Source organism: Dipteris shenzhenensis, chromosome 28 (genome assembly GCF_047967505.1).
Source record: "Dipteris shenzhenensis isolate YYH24624 ecotype China chromosome 28, Dip_SZ_1.0, whole genome shotgun sequence".
In the NCBI taxonomy this organism is placed as follows: domain Eukaryota; kingdom Viridiplantae; phylum Streptophyta; class Polypodiopsida; order Gleicheniales; family Dipteridaceae; genus Dipteris; species Dipteris shenzhenensis.
In genome coordinates, this window is record NC_141623.1 from 31484182 (window position 1) to 31500973 (window position 16792).

A 16792-nucleotide genomic window follows, 5' to 3' on the forward strand; every position below is an offset into this window, starting at 1 on the left:
CAATCACACACCGCGAGAGATTGGATGAGAATTTGGGACGGTTCCACGACTCCTCCACCACTTGGCATGAGCCGGTAAGGATTTGTAACTATTGGCTGGAAGTAAAGATTGGCTATATTGGTTGAAAGTAAAGATTGCATGCTAACACTTTATTTTGTTTAGATACTCCATCTTTTATCGTTTACCATATTGGTCCCACCTCAAGATCAATCACCTGCTCGATCCCATGCATATCTTAGAGAATGTGGCATCTACCATTTGGGAGCATTTGAATGGGACACGAGATTCGGCAGGCATAAGGGAGGATGCTAAGGCAAGAAGACAAGAAGAAAGGGTCCTCTTTCATACACACCACGGATCTCGTGTGCCATACCCTCAGCGTCTAAAAGCACTTCCAAAGGATATTCATGTGGATTGGCTACTTGATGAAATGGAGAAAGCAGAGAAAGATGAGGGGATGCATATCACAATGGAAGAATGGGAGTATGCTAGGGGATGCATGAGCAAGGTCGGTATATAGAATGTTATGCATAAGTTAGGAGCTTTTTATAATTTAGATTGCTTATTTAATTAATTTTTTCTTGGTGTAGTGCACCATGTTCAATGCTATATGGTGTGAGGGCAAGCATTTTCGAACACAACGGATTGATAATAAGAGAAACACACAAGATTGCAGCGTCATTGCTAGCTTTGAGGGAGCCAATGGAGCCATGGATGATTATTGTGGCATAATCCAAGATATCATTATGCTTGACTTTCGACGCTTCTTTGTGTATGTTTTGGATGTAAAGTGGTTTAAGGATGTGGTGGAAAGAGGCCCTAATGCAACAATCAAACGCCATGCAAGTGGCTTTGTAACTATTGACTCCACAAAGTTTTGGCAAAGTAGGAAGGACACACTAGTACTACCGCAACAATGTGAACAGGTTCTGTGCACACACATAAAAATACTCGCTTTTAAATATTTGATTGTATTTGTGTTTGAATTAGGTTGTCTATCAACCAATGGTGGATAATAATACACTACAAGGCATAGGTCATTTTCCGACGGAAATACCGACGCTTTTTACATTAAAAATTTTTTTTTTCACGGGCGCAAAGGTCGCTATAAAAGTCATTAAAATCGTCGGAAAAGGAGCGTCGCTATAAACCGTCGCTATATAGCGACGCTGTTAATCGTCGCTATATAGCGACGATGTAAACGTCGCTATATAGCGACGATATAAACGTCGCTATATAGCGACTCTGTTAATCGTCGCTATATAGCGACACTGGTAAACGTCGCTATATAGCGACGATTAACAGAAGGTAAAAAAAATGGTTAGTGGGGCTAAACAGGGCCAAAAGGAAGCCCTGTTTAGCCCCACTAACCATTTTTTTTTTTTTGTAATTACAAAAGAAAGTTTTTTATAACAAAATTTCCCTTGCTTGCAGGGTGATACAAAATTGTTCTTGTGAACGATGAGGAAGAAATGCATATACATATACAACTGTGTTTGAAACAAAATTACCCTGTGAAAGGGCGATACAAAATGGCTCTAACGAGCGGATATGAAAAATGCTACTACCACTACTAATCCGAATCCGAATCCGAATCGTCTTGTTGGGCTGTTCCCTAGTCCTCGGCACCTGCATCTTCTCCCTCGTCCCCGACACCTGCGTCTTCTCCTTCGTCATCGGCACCTGCGTCCGATCCTTGCCCCTGTTGATCGCTCGTCTCTGATGATGGGACGCTTGAGCTTTGACCCTGAGACTGAACCATATAAATCGAAAATTAGATTGGAACTTAAATTAAAAAGTGAGATTACAAGCAGGAGTAAACTTATACCGTGCGAGCAGCCACCTCAGCCCAATCGACTGTCGCTCCCATTGCCTCTTGCTCAATGAACCACGGCTTGGTTCCTATCCGAAATGCGCGCCGCGTCTCTGCATCCGTAGGAAGACGACCCATCGCAGCTTGCTGTGGATCCAATTTACGAGAGTTAGAGTTAGCTAAAGTGCATGTAATATGTAAGTAAAACAAATAGAACAATACATTAAATGGAAAGAAGTAAACTTACCACGGTTGCCTCGAACGCATACCGTCCACCTGCACCAAAGTGCGAAGTACCTACGACATCCAGCCGTCTCTTCGCAGCCCTCCTCTGACCCTCGAACATTTCAGGATGGTCCCTATTCTGCTTCTTCAAGAACTTCCAATCAGCTTTGTCTGCCCAGCTGGGTTTAGACAACCCCTTTGTAATGGAAGTACGCATGGTTGATCTGCGATGCTTTAGGACCAAACCCATGCGCTCGAGCATATAACTGTTATTAAACTCCACATTTGGCGGATTAGGAAATCTGAGTTTTAACTCATCGATCACCGCCTGCTTCTTTTGGCCATCTTGATACCGCCAATCGATATTTATGCCGCTCTTGAAGTGATGACTCATCAACCGCCTCATGGCGGCCATCACTGCTTTGCCCTTTTTGTCTTCTATTATCTCTCCGGCAGATGTGATTTGATAGGAGAGATCCCCTGATGAGTAAGGGGGACTGACGGTAGCAGAGTCTGAAGGAGTGGAAGCTGCGCGACCGCTTCCGGATCGAGGAGTAGCTGTGGGAGTAGGAGAGGGAAAGGGACCTGAATGATACTGTGTCTCCGGACCAAGTGGAGACCTAAAGGAGCGTGAGTGTGCTGACTCGTCTACATCTCTTGAGTCAGCACAACATGAGCCGCCCATCCTACTCTTCCTTCCCTTGCGGGAGGCATGCGCAGGTGATGATCCCGCGGTCGAAGGGGCGCGAGGGGATGGCTGGGCTGTACGTCCACCCGTCGGTGTAGGGGAAGGAATTGCGGAGGTTCTCTGAGAGAGCAGAGAGAAGAATCTCGCTGCCTCCTCATCGCTCATCTGCGCTACAAACTCGTCGGGAGTCCCAACAAAGCCATGCGCGGCTAGCAAAGGAGTCCCCTGAGGGGTAGTCGCAGTGCTACGTGGAAGAGGGGTCGGACCAGGGGTAGTCACAGTGCTAGGACCGAGAGGAGTCGGACCAGGGGTAGTCCTCGGGGTAGTCGCCTGAGAGGAATCAAAGTCCTCTGGAGCATATAGATCGTGAGCTCTCCTCCTGCGAGGCTGTCCGTACTCGTCCGATGAGCGACGTGATCCCATGTCTAACATAGACACAAACACGAAAACAGAAAACAAATAAACAAACATGAGCATTCTCATAGGCATAGGCATAGGCAAGAAGAAAGAAGAGGGAAAGGAAAGAAGAGGGAAAGGAAAGAGGGAAAGAAGAGGGAAAGATAAGAGGGAAAGAAGATGTAAAGGAAAGAAAAGAATGAGAACGAGGAAATAGAGAATGAGAGAAAGGGAAAGAGATGAGGGAAAATAGAGAATGAGAGAAGGGGGAAATGAGAGAAGGGGGAAATAGAGTGGGAAATAGAGAATGAGCTTATGCAGAAATAGAGAATGAGCTTATGCTTCTCTCATTCTCTATTTCCGCATAAGCTCACGCATGTGCATGAGCTTATGCGGAAACTTAAGCATAAGCTCATGCACATGCATGAGCATAAGCATGAGAAGGATGAGTTTCCGCATGCTTATGCTCATGCGGAAAAAGAGAAGGAGCTTATGCAGAAAAAGAGAAGGAGAGAAGCATCTCTCATTCTCTATTTCCGCATAAGCTCCTTCTCTTTTTCCGCGAAAATAGAGGAGGAGAGAAGCATAAGCTTCTCTCATTCTCTATTTCCGCATATGCTCACGCAAAAGAGAAAGAGAAAGAGCTTATGCGGAAAGAGAGAAAGAGCTTATGCGGAAAAAGAGAATGAGATCCGCATATGCTTCTCTCATTCTCTATTTCTGCATAAGCTCCTGCGGAAACTTCCGCATAAGCTCATGCTCATGAATAAGCATAAGCTCATGCTTATGCTCATGCGGAAATAGAGAAGGAGCTTATGCGGAATGAGAGAAGGAGCTTATGCGGAATAAGAGAAGGAGCTCATGCGGAAACTTGCGGAAACTTGCATGCGGAATAAGAGAAGGAGCTTATGCGGAAAAAGAGAAGGAGAGAAGCATATGCTTCTCTCATTCTCTATTTCCGCATAAGCTCTTGCGGAAACTTACGCATAAGCTCATGGACATGAATGAGCATAAGCATGAGCTTATGCTTATGCTCATGCATAAGCATAAGCATAAGCTCATGCTCATGCTCATGCGGAAAAAGAGAAGGAGCTTATGCGGAAAGAGAGAAGGAGCACTTGCGGAAACTTGCGGATAAGCTCTTGCGGAAACTTGCGGATAGCTTATGCTTATGCTTATGCTTATGCTTGCAGAAACTTGCGGAAACTTGCGGAAACTCATGCTTATGCTCATGCGGAAATAGAGAAGGAGCATAAGCATGAGCATAAGCATAAGCATAAGCATAAGCATGAATGAGCATAAGCATGAGCTTATGCTTATGCTTATGCATAAGCATAAGCATAAGCTCATGCATAAGCTCATGCTTATGCTCATGCGGAAACTTGCGAAGGAGCTTATGCGGAATGAGAGAAGGAGCTTATGCGCAAAAAGAGAAGGAGCTTATGCGGAAAAAGAGAAGGAGCACTTGCGGAAACTTGCGCATAAGCTCATGACAAGCTCCTTCTCTCATTCCGCATAAGCTCCTTCTCTATTTCCGCATGAGCATAAGCATGAGCTTATGCTTATGCTTATGCTTAAGCATAAGCATAAGCATAAGCATAAGCTCATGCTTATGCTCATGCGGAAAAAGAGAGGGAGCTTATGCGGAAAAAGAGAAGGAGCACTTGCGGAAACTTGCGGATAAGCTCTTGCGGAAACTTACGCATAAGCTCATGCTCATGAATGAGCATAAGCATGAGCTTATGCTTATGCTTATGCATAAGCATAAGCATAAGCATAAGCATAAGCTCATGCTTATGCTCATGCGGAAATAGAGAAGGAGCTTATGCGGAATGAGAGAAGGAGCTTATGCGGAAAAAGAGAATGAGAGAAGCATATGCTTCTCTCATTCTCTATTTCCGCATAAGCTCTTGCGGAAACTTACGCATAAGCTCATGCGGAAGAATGAGCATAAGCATGAGCTTATGCTTATGCTTATGCATAAGCATAAGCATAAGCTCATGCTTATGCTCATGCGGAAAAAGAGAGGGAGCTTATGCGGAAAAAGAGAAGGAGCACTTGCGGAAACTTGCGGATAAGCTCTTGCGGAAACTTACGCATAAGCTCATGCTCATGAATGAGCATAAGCATGAGCTTATGCTTATGCTTATGCATAAGCATAAGCATAAGCATAAGCATAAGCTCATGCTTATGCTCATGCGGAAATAGAGAAGGAGCTTATGCGGAATGAGAGAAGGAGCTTATGCGGAAAAAGAGAATGAGAGAAGCATATGCTTCTCTCATTCTCTATTTCCGCATAAGCTCTTGCGGAAACTTACGCATAAGCTCATGCTCATGAATGAGCATAAGCATGAGCTTATGCTTATGCTTATGCATAAGCATAAGCATAAGCTCATGCTTATGCTCATGCGGAAATAGAGGAGGAGCTTATGCGGAAAAAGAGAAGGAGCACTTGCGGAAACTTGCGGAAACGCTCTTGCGGAAACTTACGCATAAGCTCTTGCGGATGAATGAGCATAAGCATGAGCTTATGCTTATGCTTATGCATAAGCATAAGCATAAGCATAAGCATAAGCTCATGCTTATGCTCATGCGGAAATAGAGAAGGAGCTTATGTGGAATGAGAGAAGGAGCTTATGCGGAAAAAGAGAATGAGAGAAGCGTATGCTTCTCTCATTCTCTATTTCCGCATAAGCTCTTGCGGAAACTTACGCATAAGCTCATGCTCATGAATGAGCATAAGCATGAGCTTATGCTCATGCGGAAATAGAGGAGGAGCTTATGCGGAAAAAGAGAAGGAGCACTTGCGGAAACTTGCGGATAAGCTCTTGCGGAAACTTACGCATAAGCTCTTGCGGATGAATGAGCATAAGCATGAGCTTATGCTTATGCTTATGCATAAGCATAAGCATAAGCATAAGCATAAGCTCATGCTTATGCTCATGCGGAAATAGAGAAGGAGCTTATGCGGAATGAGAGAAGGAGCTTATGCGGAAAAAGAGAATGAGAGAAGCGTATGCTTCTCTCATTCTCTATTTCCGCATAAGCTCTTGCGGAAACTTACGCATAAGCTCATGCTCATGAATGAGCATAAGCATGAGCTTATGCTCATGCGGAAATAGAGGAGGAGCTTATGCGGAATGAGAGAAGCATAAGCATAAGAGAATAAGAGGGATGCGGAAATAGAGAATAAGGGGGAAAGGAAAGAGAGAAGGGAAAAGAGAGAGGGGGAAAGAGAGAATAAGAGAAGAGGGAAAAAAGAGAAGGGGGAAAATGAGAAAAAGAGAAGGGGGAAGAGAGGGTTCCTACGCCCATCACTGCAGCTAGCGCTTAAGGCGCTAGCTGCAGGCAAATGCAAATAACAAAAAGCTTAAATGGAAAGAAGAGGAAGCACTTACCTGTAAAAGTATGTCCCGCTCGGTGTAGTGGACTGGGCCCACAAAAGAGAGACTATGTCCCGCTCGGTGTAGTGGACTGGCCTCACAAAAGAGAGAAAACAACCCATTTTTTCAAATAAGATGTTAGTGGAAAGAGGAGATCACAAAAGCAACTTCTTGAAAGGAGACAAGGAAAGAGAAGATTGAGGAGACAAGGAAAGGAGGAGATTGAGGAGAAGAGAAGGAAGAGAAGGAAGAGAAATACAGAAAGAAGAGGTGAGTTTCTTTCTTTCTTTCTTGAAATTTCGTTTTTTGTTTGAATCCTTTCTAATCAAGCATGAAAACTAGTTTAAAACTTTAGCAATACAAGTAGAAACACTCACAAAACCAAAGCTAACAAACAAACAACCTACATTGTTGAAAAAAACTCACCTTTTGAAGAACTTTCTTTCTGGAAACCAAAGAGGGAAAAAGGAGAGAGAGGGTGCACAAGAGGTAGGAGGAGGGTGAGGAGTGGGAAATAGGGTAGGAGGTTGCTTGGAATAGATGGGAGGTCAGTGAAAATAGGTGGGAGGAGATTTTGGAGAGCTTAGTTTAGAGATTAGGAAAGCTTTGAGCAAAACGCCGCGGGTTTCGGCGTTTCGGGTTTTAACCCACAGCGTCGCTATATAGTGATGCTTATTCGTCGCTATATAGCGACGTTTTTAATTGAAAACGTCGCTATATAGCGACTCTTTCAATTAAAATCGTCGCTATATAGCGACGGAACAGAGCGTCGCTATATAGCGACGCTTACTGTTTGTTTTTTAATGAGGCCTCTTGTGACTCAAACATGCTATGCCTATAATTGTCAATATCTCCTCTTACTACACAGCCTTACTATATAGGATTTTTTGTTTCAATCCTTACTATATAGCGATGTCATTCTTTTTATATAGCCTCAAGAGAAGCTCAAATTAAACATGCTATGCTCATAATTGTGTACATCTCCTCTTCATGCTTATGTTTTGGTTTTATAAGTGTAGATGGAAGGGACGAGTGGAAGCTCATCCGATGATGCGCCAACGCCCGGGAGCACGAAGTGGCTTACGGAGAGGTTATATTGTCATTGCACTCATTGCAAGCGAGAAGTACGACATCAACGTCGTATTATCATGCGCCACTTGCGGATGTATGGGGAGGAGCCGGAACCAGTACCCCCCGTTGGTGTTGCACATGTTGATGGATCATCGGTAAGTCAAAGCTATTTAAGTTCGCAATCTTATTGTATACCCGGAATTAGAAGATCTTCTATTTACACGAATGAGCTTATGACAGGATGACGAGGGTGACGAGGGTACACATATACCTTCTCACTTTCAACAAGACTATAGTCTCCCAGATGACGACGAGGGTATGGTCGACATGATGGATTCCATTTTTAGGGGCACTACATCCCACGTACACGTGATGTCAGAGTCTGAGGTGAAAATGCGAGAGTTGCAATCAACACAATTGTACGAGGGTGCCAGGATGTCTAAACTACGTGCTTGTCTCTCAATCTTGAATCTACAAGTACAGTATGGGTGGTCGGATACAAGTGTCTCGGCCTTAATGAGGTTAGCCCTTGCATTAATTTGATTGACTCATTATTTGGATATTGTTTGTTTTGAGAATCATCATTTGGATAGTGTCTTTGTCATAGGTTGCTCCAAAAGATGTTGCCTGCACCAAATACCATGCCCGCATCAAGAGATGAAGCGAAAAAGATGCTAACAATGGTGGGTATGGATTATGATACCATCCATGCTTGCCGTAATGATTGTATTCTCTTTCGTCATGAGCATGGAGATTTGGCTAGTTGTCCAAAGTGTGGGGAACAACGATATAGAGATGACTTGCAGGGTGAGAGGATACCGGTAAAGGTCTTAAGACACTTTCCCATCATTGCAAGAATACAACACATGTTTCGATGCAAATCCATAGCGGAGTTGATGACATGGCATGCATCTCATCGGTCCACTGATCACACATTGAGGATTCCCGCAGATTGTGCGGCTTGGAAGCACATAGATAATCAGTGGCCGGACTTTGCGAGAGAGCCACGCAACTTACATCTTGGGCTAGCCATGGACGGTGTGAATCCTTTCGGGTTACGCTCGACATCTTGGTCGACATGGCCCATAGTCGTGGTGAATTACAATATCCCACCATGGCTAACAATAAAAAAGGGACACCTCATGCTTGCACTACTTGTGCCAGGAAAGTACAAGGCAAGAAACATGGACGTGTACATGGCACCTTTGATAGAGGAGTTACAGATATTATGGAGAGGAGTGCAGGTCTTTGATATTTCCAGAGCTCCTAGGCATACCAATGATATTTCCGTCAGGGGTATCTTGATGTGGACCATGCATGACTACCCAGGATATGGAGAGTGCGCAGGTACGTGGTTATGTCTTTACATGTACAATGAGGGATTATGCTTTTTTTACTCTCTTTTGCACGCATGTCTTGTACTAACATATTCATGCACGCGTGCAGGGCTTGCTACAAGTGGGTACCATGCTTGTCCTGTTTGTGGACCCGCTCTGAAATCGCTTGCACGCTACTCCAAACACATGAGGAAAAATGTTTATGAAGGTCATGCTCGATACCTTCCGCTCGACCATCTCGCACGTGGAGGTCAGCTTGATCCACCACCATCATATTTAAAAGCAAGTGATTGGATTCAAGCTTGGAGGGAGAATGGAGAGGAACCTCCTCCTGGTATGAAGAGGCTATCGATCTTTCACGAGCTTCCTTATTGGGGTCAGTTACAAATCAATCATCTCTTGGATCCAATGCATATCTTTAAGAATGTGGGGGCTACCATTTGGGCACACTTGGTTGGTTCCAAGGACTCGAGAGGAGTGCGAGAAGACTTGCGTGCTATGAATAGGATGTCTCGTTTGTGGCCCCAAGTGCATGCTTCAGGAAAAGTTGTCCTCCCGAAAGCAACGTGGATCCTCTCTACGAGGGAGGAGGCAGCGATCAAGGCAGACATTGCCTCTTTTCAAACACCGACAGGGTACATGCGTTGCTTGAAAGGAGCATTTTCAAAGGACAATAAGCTTAGTGGCCTCAAGTCCCATGATTGGCACAAGGTCTTACAGGTATTCTAAGTAGAATTAGTGTACCGATAATAGTGATGCATTAGCGTAATTATTATTATGTTATATTGTTGACATGATTTCATTGTTGCTTTGATAGTTCATCCTTCCAATTACAATAAAAGGGTGCTTACAAGAAGATGTTAGAAATGCTATATTCAAGATCTGTGGTATTGTGAGGTATGCTTACTATCAATTCGCATTATCTATTTTCTTCATGGACATGTGAAATAGGTGGATATCTCAAATATCTTACATATGCATGGACATGTGAAATAGGTGGATATCTCAAAAAGAGATCTCTATATCGAGCATCGAGAAGGCTAGGGTGGAATCCATCGAAGCCGTATGCTTGCTTGAGAAGCACTTTCCCTCAAGCATTATGACAACTCAAGTCCACTTGCTTGTGCACATAGTTGATGAGGTGGCTATAGCAGGTACCGTTCATAATCGATGGATGTTTTTTCTCGAGCGGTTTATGAAAACTTTAAAGGGGTTTGTAAGACAAAGAGCAAGACCAGAAGCAAGCATGGCAGAGGGATGGCTTGTGCAAGAGTCATTAGTATATATCACAGAGTTTCTTGCATCCACGGATCCTGATATGCCGCAAGCTTGGCACAACAAGGATGATGATCGCATCATTGGCGAGGTCCCCCAAGGAAAAGGGATTGAAAGAAAGATGAGCGAAGAGCAAATGGAGAAATTCAATAAGTTTTGTATCCTCAATAGCCCTGAGATGCAGAAGTGGATTGAGAGATATGAAGTGGCCAAAGCAGAAAGAATAAATGCAAGGACGAGATTCAGAGTAATGTACAGGCGATCACAACCATATCCACGAGATCTGGCTCTTCTCCCTACTCACATGTCACTTGATTGGCTACAACTAGCTATACGTAAAGCCGAACGTGATGGAGAGACAATAAACGAGCGCGAGCGGGAGTTATCATCTGGATGTATGGTGCATGTAAGTTTCTTATCTCTTGATGTAATTAAGTAATTATTTGTGGCAATATATGCTATAAAATAGGTGCATCTTCATTGTTTTAATGATGCTCTTTTATAGTACAAAAAGTACAGTGCATTATGGTCATATGGACGACATTTTCGCATAGAACGCATCGATTCAAAGAGAGTCACGTATGATTGTGGAGTCATGGCTAACTTCACACAAGATAGCCGAGCAAGTGCTTCGGATACCAATCTTCTCTCCTCACAGTTGGATTATTGTGGAACCATACGCGACATCTATGAAATTGATTTCAGACGATTTACTATTTTCATTCTTGATGTAAAATGGTTTAGAACTACTTACAACGGTCCCCATGCAACTGTGAGAAAAGATGGTAGCGGTCTCTTTGCAATAGACTCCACCAAACATTGGACCGATGAAAGTGATACTTTTGTTCTTCCCGAGCACTGTGAGCAGGTGCATACTAATGATTTAATTAGTCGAAGCTTTCGTTTTTTAAGTCCATTGATATATATGTAATTGACGACATTTGGCACGTGATTTTTCATCTTCAATATAGGTGGTTTTTCATCCGGATCGTTCTGATCCAAGATGGTGGTACGTGATCCAAGTTGCACCACGAAGTAAGCAGATTTTTGAAGATCGAGATGTGGATATGGAGATGCCACTACCAAATCCGGATCCAATTGATGAATCTAGCGAAGAAGATGTAGATCACCATATGAGGCAAGAGGAAGATGCGCATAATGACATCGCACGGGAGGAGGATGGAGATCACGATATTGACGAGGAAGACAACAATCGTCAAGATCGATCACCACACTTAAGCTTAATTGAAGAAGATGATCAAATACTTTTAGGTGAACGTACGATGCTAGAGTACGATGATGATATAGGAGATCAACTCGGTATAGAGTTGGAGGTAGACTTGCTTGGCGCCTTAGACTTGGCTCAAGATGAAACAGTTGATGTAAATGCTCTTATTTAATTTGATTTTTCTCATCTCCAACTTGGACATGAATATATGAGCTTCAAAGGCTTGATGTACATGCTCTCATTTTTTATTTCTCTATGAGCTCAAACATGTATGAAAATTTAAAAAATTTTGTCATTGGAAGAAAATAAATTTTAAGGCTAAAAAAAAAAAAAAAACCTCTCTGTAAAACGTCGCTATAATATAGTCTCAGTGTCGCTATATAGCGACCTTTAAAAGTCGCTATATAGCGACTTTTACTAAAGTCGCTATATAGCGACCTTTCAGAGTCGCTATATAGCGACCATTACTAACGTCGCTATATAGCGACGCTTATTAAAAGTCGCTATATAGCGACGATTTACGACACCCGATTTTTATACCGACGATTAACGCTAAGCGGGCGCTAATCGTCGGTACGTAAACGTCGCAATAGGATGCGTGTGTAGTAGTGATAGATGGTGGCATGTCATACCTATTATGCCATGTTCCAAAGTGATGTATAGTACATTTACTAATATGGAAAGTATGGAGGATGATCATGGCCATGGACGTGATGATGACCGCGATACAAGAGAGGAGGATGATCATGAGATAGGAGATATAGATATTGAGGCCGGCATTACCTGTGAGGACGAGCCTACCATTGGAGATGTTGATTTCGATGAGCACATGAGTGGCACAAGTAGTAGTGGGTTGAATGTATTTGTAGATCTAAACACTTGTTTGGATTTTGAAGTAGATAGTTTGGCAAGGGTTGATCTCATTGAGGATGAGATTGAACCGTAGCCCCACAATTGATATTGGCAAAACTATTTTACATATTGTCTCATTCTCCTCATTTCACTTAATTCTTGTATATGTGGGCTTGCAAAAAATTATGTGCTTTGGTAATCATGGGCAATGTTTGGAAAGCAATGATGTACACCAAAATCTCACTTTCTGTAGTCTCTGGAGCGCGTCTATTTACGCGTCTAAATGCGCGTCTGAGTCTCAGTGTAAACGCGCAAATACACGCGCTAATAAACGGGATGTTAGACGGGCCCGTATTTTCTCAGGTCAAATGCGCAAATAGACGCGGTGATTTACGTGCAAATAAACGAGCATTTAGCCATGCCTATAGACGCGCCCATAATTTCTCTACTAGAGCAATGCCTATAGACGCGCCCGCTATTTTGCGCATCTACCAAGCGCGTCTATAGTTGCTTTGTGTTGTTGTGATGTAGCAAGAGGTATATCTTCCTTAGAGTAGTATACTCCTTGGTGAACCCTTGTGAGTCTATCTTTAGAGAGTGTGGGATTTTTATTAAGTTGGCTTACCAATGTGGACTTGAAGAGAGTTTTACCATCAATGGTAACAACTGGGCTCACTGCTTCTTGTTCATCTAGGAGAGAATCCACCACATGTTTGATTTCACTTATGGAGGCATCGTTGTCATTATCATCTATTTCTGACACATGATCTGCTTAACATTGGTCTTTTTCTTCAGAATCAGATTCTTGTGAATATGCATCTGCAAATCCATTTGACCAAGGTTCCAACCACCACTTCATATTCTCACCCTTTGGCTTCATATGCAAACTTTCACACCTTTCTTAAGCACTTTTTAGTCCCTTCTTCAATGCTTCGATGATTTTATCATCAGTTGACACACACTCATAGTCCCCTAAATTAGCTTCTCGCATGTTCTCTTTGAGATTCAATTATCTCCAGACATGTTCTTGCTTCTTACCCTTGTAAATAGAGGACTATCCTCTTTGCATTCAAAGTGTGCAAGCCTATTCATACTACCTGCACTATGTAGCATATCCATCAAGTCATAAGCGCATTCTTGTCCCACCATGCTTCCAATCTTACTGAAGAAGATTTCAACTGCATCTGAACCTGTAAGATGTAAAGGACACCTTAGGCCTGGACAAAATTCTCTAAAGTACTTGATCAGTAGGACCACAAAATGGCATGAGAGTTGCACATCTAAGAAATCTTCCTTAGTTATGAAGTTTCTATTCAACGTATAGTTGGCATGATGAACAATCCAAGACCTCCAAATTTGAAAGAAAAAAGAGACTTTGCCCGCAAGATAGACTCGATCCACAAGATTCAAATGTGGAGATAAGAAGATGTCGATGTAGTCCCCAGCAATTTCAAGATAAGCTTGTGTTCCTAGCATGCTCCTCTCTTTTCTATGAATTCCATTGTTTGCCAATTCTCCCAAGCACCATTGCACTTGTCTACTACATATTCTTTGAGCTCCAGCCCAATTTTGGCGGTCATCTCGCCTAATGTCTCCCTCCCTTAGCATATGCTTGTCGATAGAAAATGCATCATACACAATAATGACATGATTTAAGGTGATCCAAACATTGCCAATAGCCAATCGACACTTAGGCTTGTCAAGAACATTGACTAACTTTTTTCCATTATGTACAAAATCTTGATCATGCAGCCCAAAAACTTGATTTTCTAAAACTTTTGCTGAGAGAGGCCATCCATCCCATTTTATCCCAAATCTACTACCTCTTTTATCTAGATAATCGGAGATCATCAATGTTCTTCGTCGACTATCACCATTAGATGCATGTCCAATAATTGGACCAACTGTGGTCTTTAGCTTCTCATTCCATAAAGTTTAAAATAGCATCCCATTGCTTGCAGACAAAACTTGCATCAAATCGGCCGCAAGTGCAATGAAACGCAAGAACTAAGTGTGGGAGTGCATCATGCAATGGATTGGTAAGAAAAACTCTTGCACGTCCACCAATGACACAATTTTGAAATGCATCAATAATCTGATCATATCCTTTTTGTCCTTCTCCCACTTTGATCATGCATGTGGTCATGCACTCATGATCATCAACTTTATATCCATCAAATCCCACAAGCATGTCATCCTTTGGATTCCATCTACAAGCAATAATAAGCACAAGTCTATAAGATCATATGCAATCCTCTTGCATTCAAAAACAAGATTTAGATTATGAAAATAATTTAGAGAAAAAGGAGGTTACCTTATCCGCTTCTTTATTGCAGTTTCATCTTCCACTATGATGAAGGGAATCCTTGACATGATTCCATGCTTTTCTTTTTCTTTTTCATAAATTTTAGTGATTGCATCAAAAAGATATCCATGTATACCAGGTACAGACTGAGTAGCAAGTCTTTGCCCTCGCTTTGCCGTTGATAAAGAAGGTCCATTGAGGTTGGAACTCAAGAAGTCATGTAACCTTGGACCTCCCCACATCCTTGCAACCTCAAATATTGCCTTTGTGTTCTCACTATATCTTTGTCTAGCACTTGACTTGATTATGTTTGTGGCAACATCTTGTAGAAAGTCCCATAAGGCAACTTTACTACCAAACTTTTCCAATCTATGAGCTTCGATTATGTTGTTGCAAAATCGTTTTACATCCTTTTGATTGAGAGACTCTATGCTAGCTTCTCTTAAAGTGCGGACTCTTACTGAAAGAATGGCAACCTGAGACTTTGTCCACCATAGTTGCTTAGAAACGTCTCTTACTCGTCTTTTAGCAAAGAGTTGCATTTCTTAGCTCACTCTTTGTAAGATAACCTAGCCTTCTTCCACAATTGGTACCCCTATCTCCTCTCTTATTCTCAACCTTCTCTTCTCTGTACAATCTCATTCTAAAGTCAGCAAGTTTAACTATCCCCTTGCAATGGTGGCATGTAAAGCCTTTAAATGGTTGCCCATCTTGTGAAGTGCGTATGCAACTTATGTGACGAAAGCATCCATCCACATGAATATCAGTACATCCATTATTTAATGTGGCCTTAACATGATGCTCTATAAACCAATACTTCCCACCACATTGATCATCTAAGAAAGGCTTCACCTTGACATACTTGTTACCTACTTTGACCTCATGGCTCCAAAGGCCCCAACATAGCAAGTCAAAATTTACAAAAGAAGATTCATTTTCTCTATTAAAACTTGAATCAACAGAGAAAGCACTCGTACTTGGGCTTCTAGTTTTTGTTGAAACCAAAAAGTTGCCAAGAGATCTTTGCTTTGGATCATGCTCCTTATCCTTTCGAGGATGCCCTCGCAAGCCAGTGAGTGCTACCTTTGGATTTTCATCTTTTCTCATGAGCGACTTGATATGAGAGTTTGACTTTGTGTGTTCATTGAGAACCGTGTACAAATCTGATCTTGGAGGACATAAACACAACCATGCATCATCATATTTGCATCGCACCTTCACCAAGCTTTTGTCCTTAAAATCATGTATTGTAGCTTCAACAACCTCAAAATCCCAACCTATTTAATGATAGGAGATGAGTAAGAGACTTAATGTAAGAAGATAAAAAATACTAATTGAGGAATAAAGGAACAAATAATACCTTCATTTGTGGACATAAAAGATTTCATCTTCTCTATCGCATCTTCTATCTCTCTTTTGTCATCCTTTGTCGGTTGATGCACTACTTTGGGCATATCTTCTTTTGGTAGTCCTCGAGCAACCATATACTTGAGCTCATGCTTTTTACTTTCTAATATGTGAAATCTCATGAAGTTAGAGAAGCAAATGTATGCTACATGCTTGCCTTCTATCAATCCTTTACCATAAAGTTCATTACACTCATGACCATGGATGATTTTTTCCAATTAGTTTCGTTAAGAAGCGAAACTTTTATATTGGTGTCGAAACTTTGTATGCCTTGATAAAATAAAGTTTTGAAAAATTCGCCAAGATTTGAAACTTTTATGAGAAAATATTTAAAGTTTCGCCTGGATTTGCAACTTTTTCTTTAAATTTCAAAATGAAATATACAAAATTATACTATGTTCTGCAGATATTGTGAAACTAAAAAAACTAGCTCGATAAACTTTCGCCAAGCTTTTATATTAATATATAAGTATTGCTTCGATAAAAACATCCCTGCTCATGACACCAAATTTGCACATGGGGCACCCCATTGAAGTCCTCAGAATGCAACTCAAACTTATCATCCCTTGACACTACCATTTCCTTTAGCTTTGATCTAACTCTATCAGATTCACGTTGCCAACATTCAAGAATAGTTGGGCTTAGTAATCTACTAGAAAGCTTTGAAGACATGTGCACTTGGGCATCAAGATTTATGTCATCAGCTAGTTGAGTGCAATGTCGTTTACATGGATAAGGAGTTTCCTCTATGCAGCATAGACTTCTCTTGATGTGCACTAAGAGTTGATCATTGATTTTCCATCGTTCCTCTT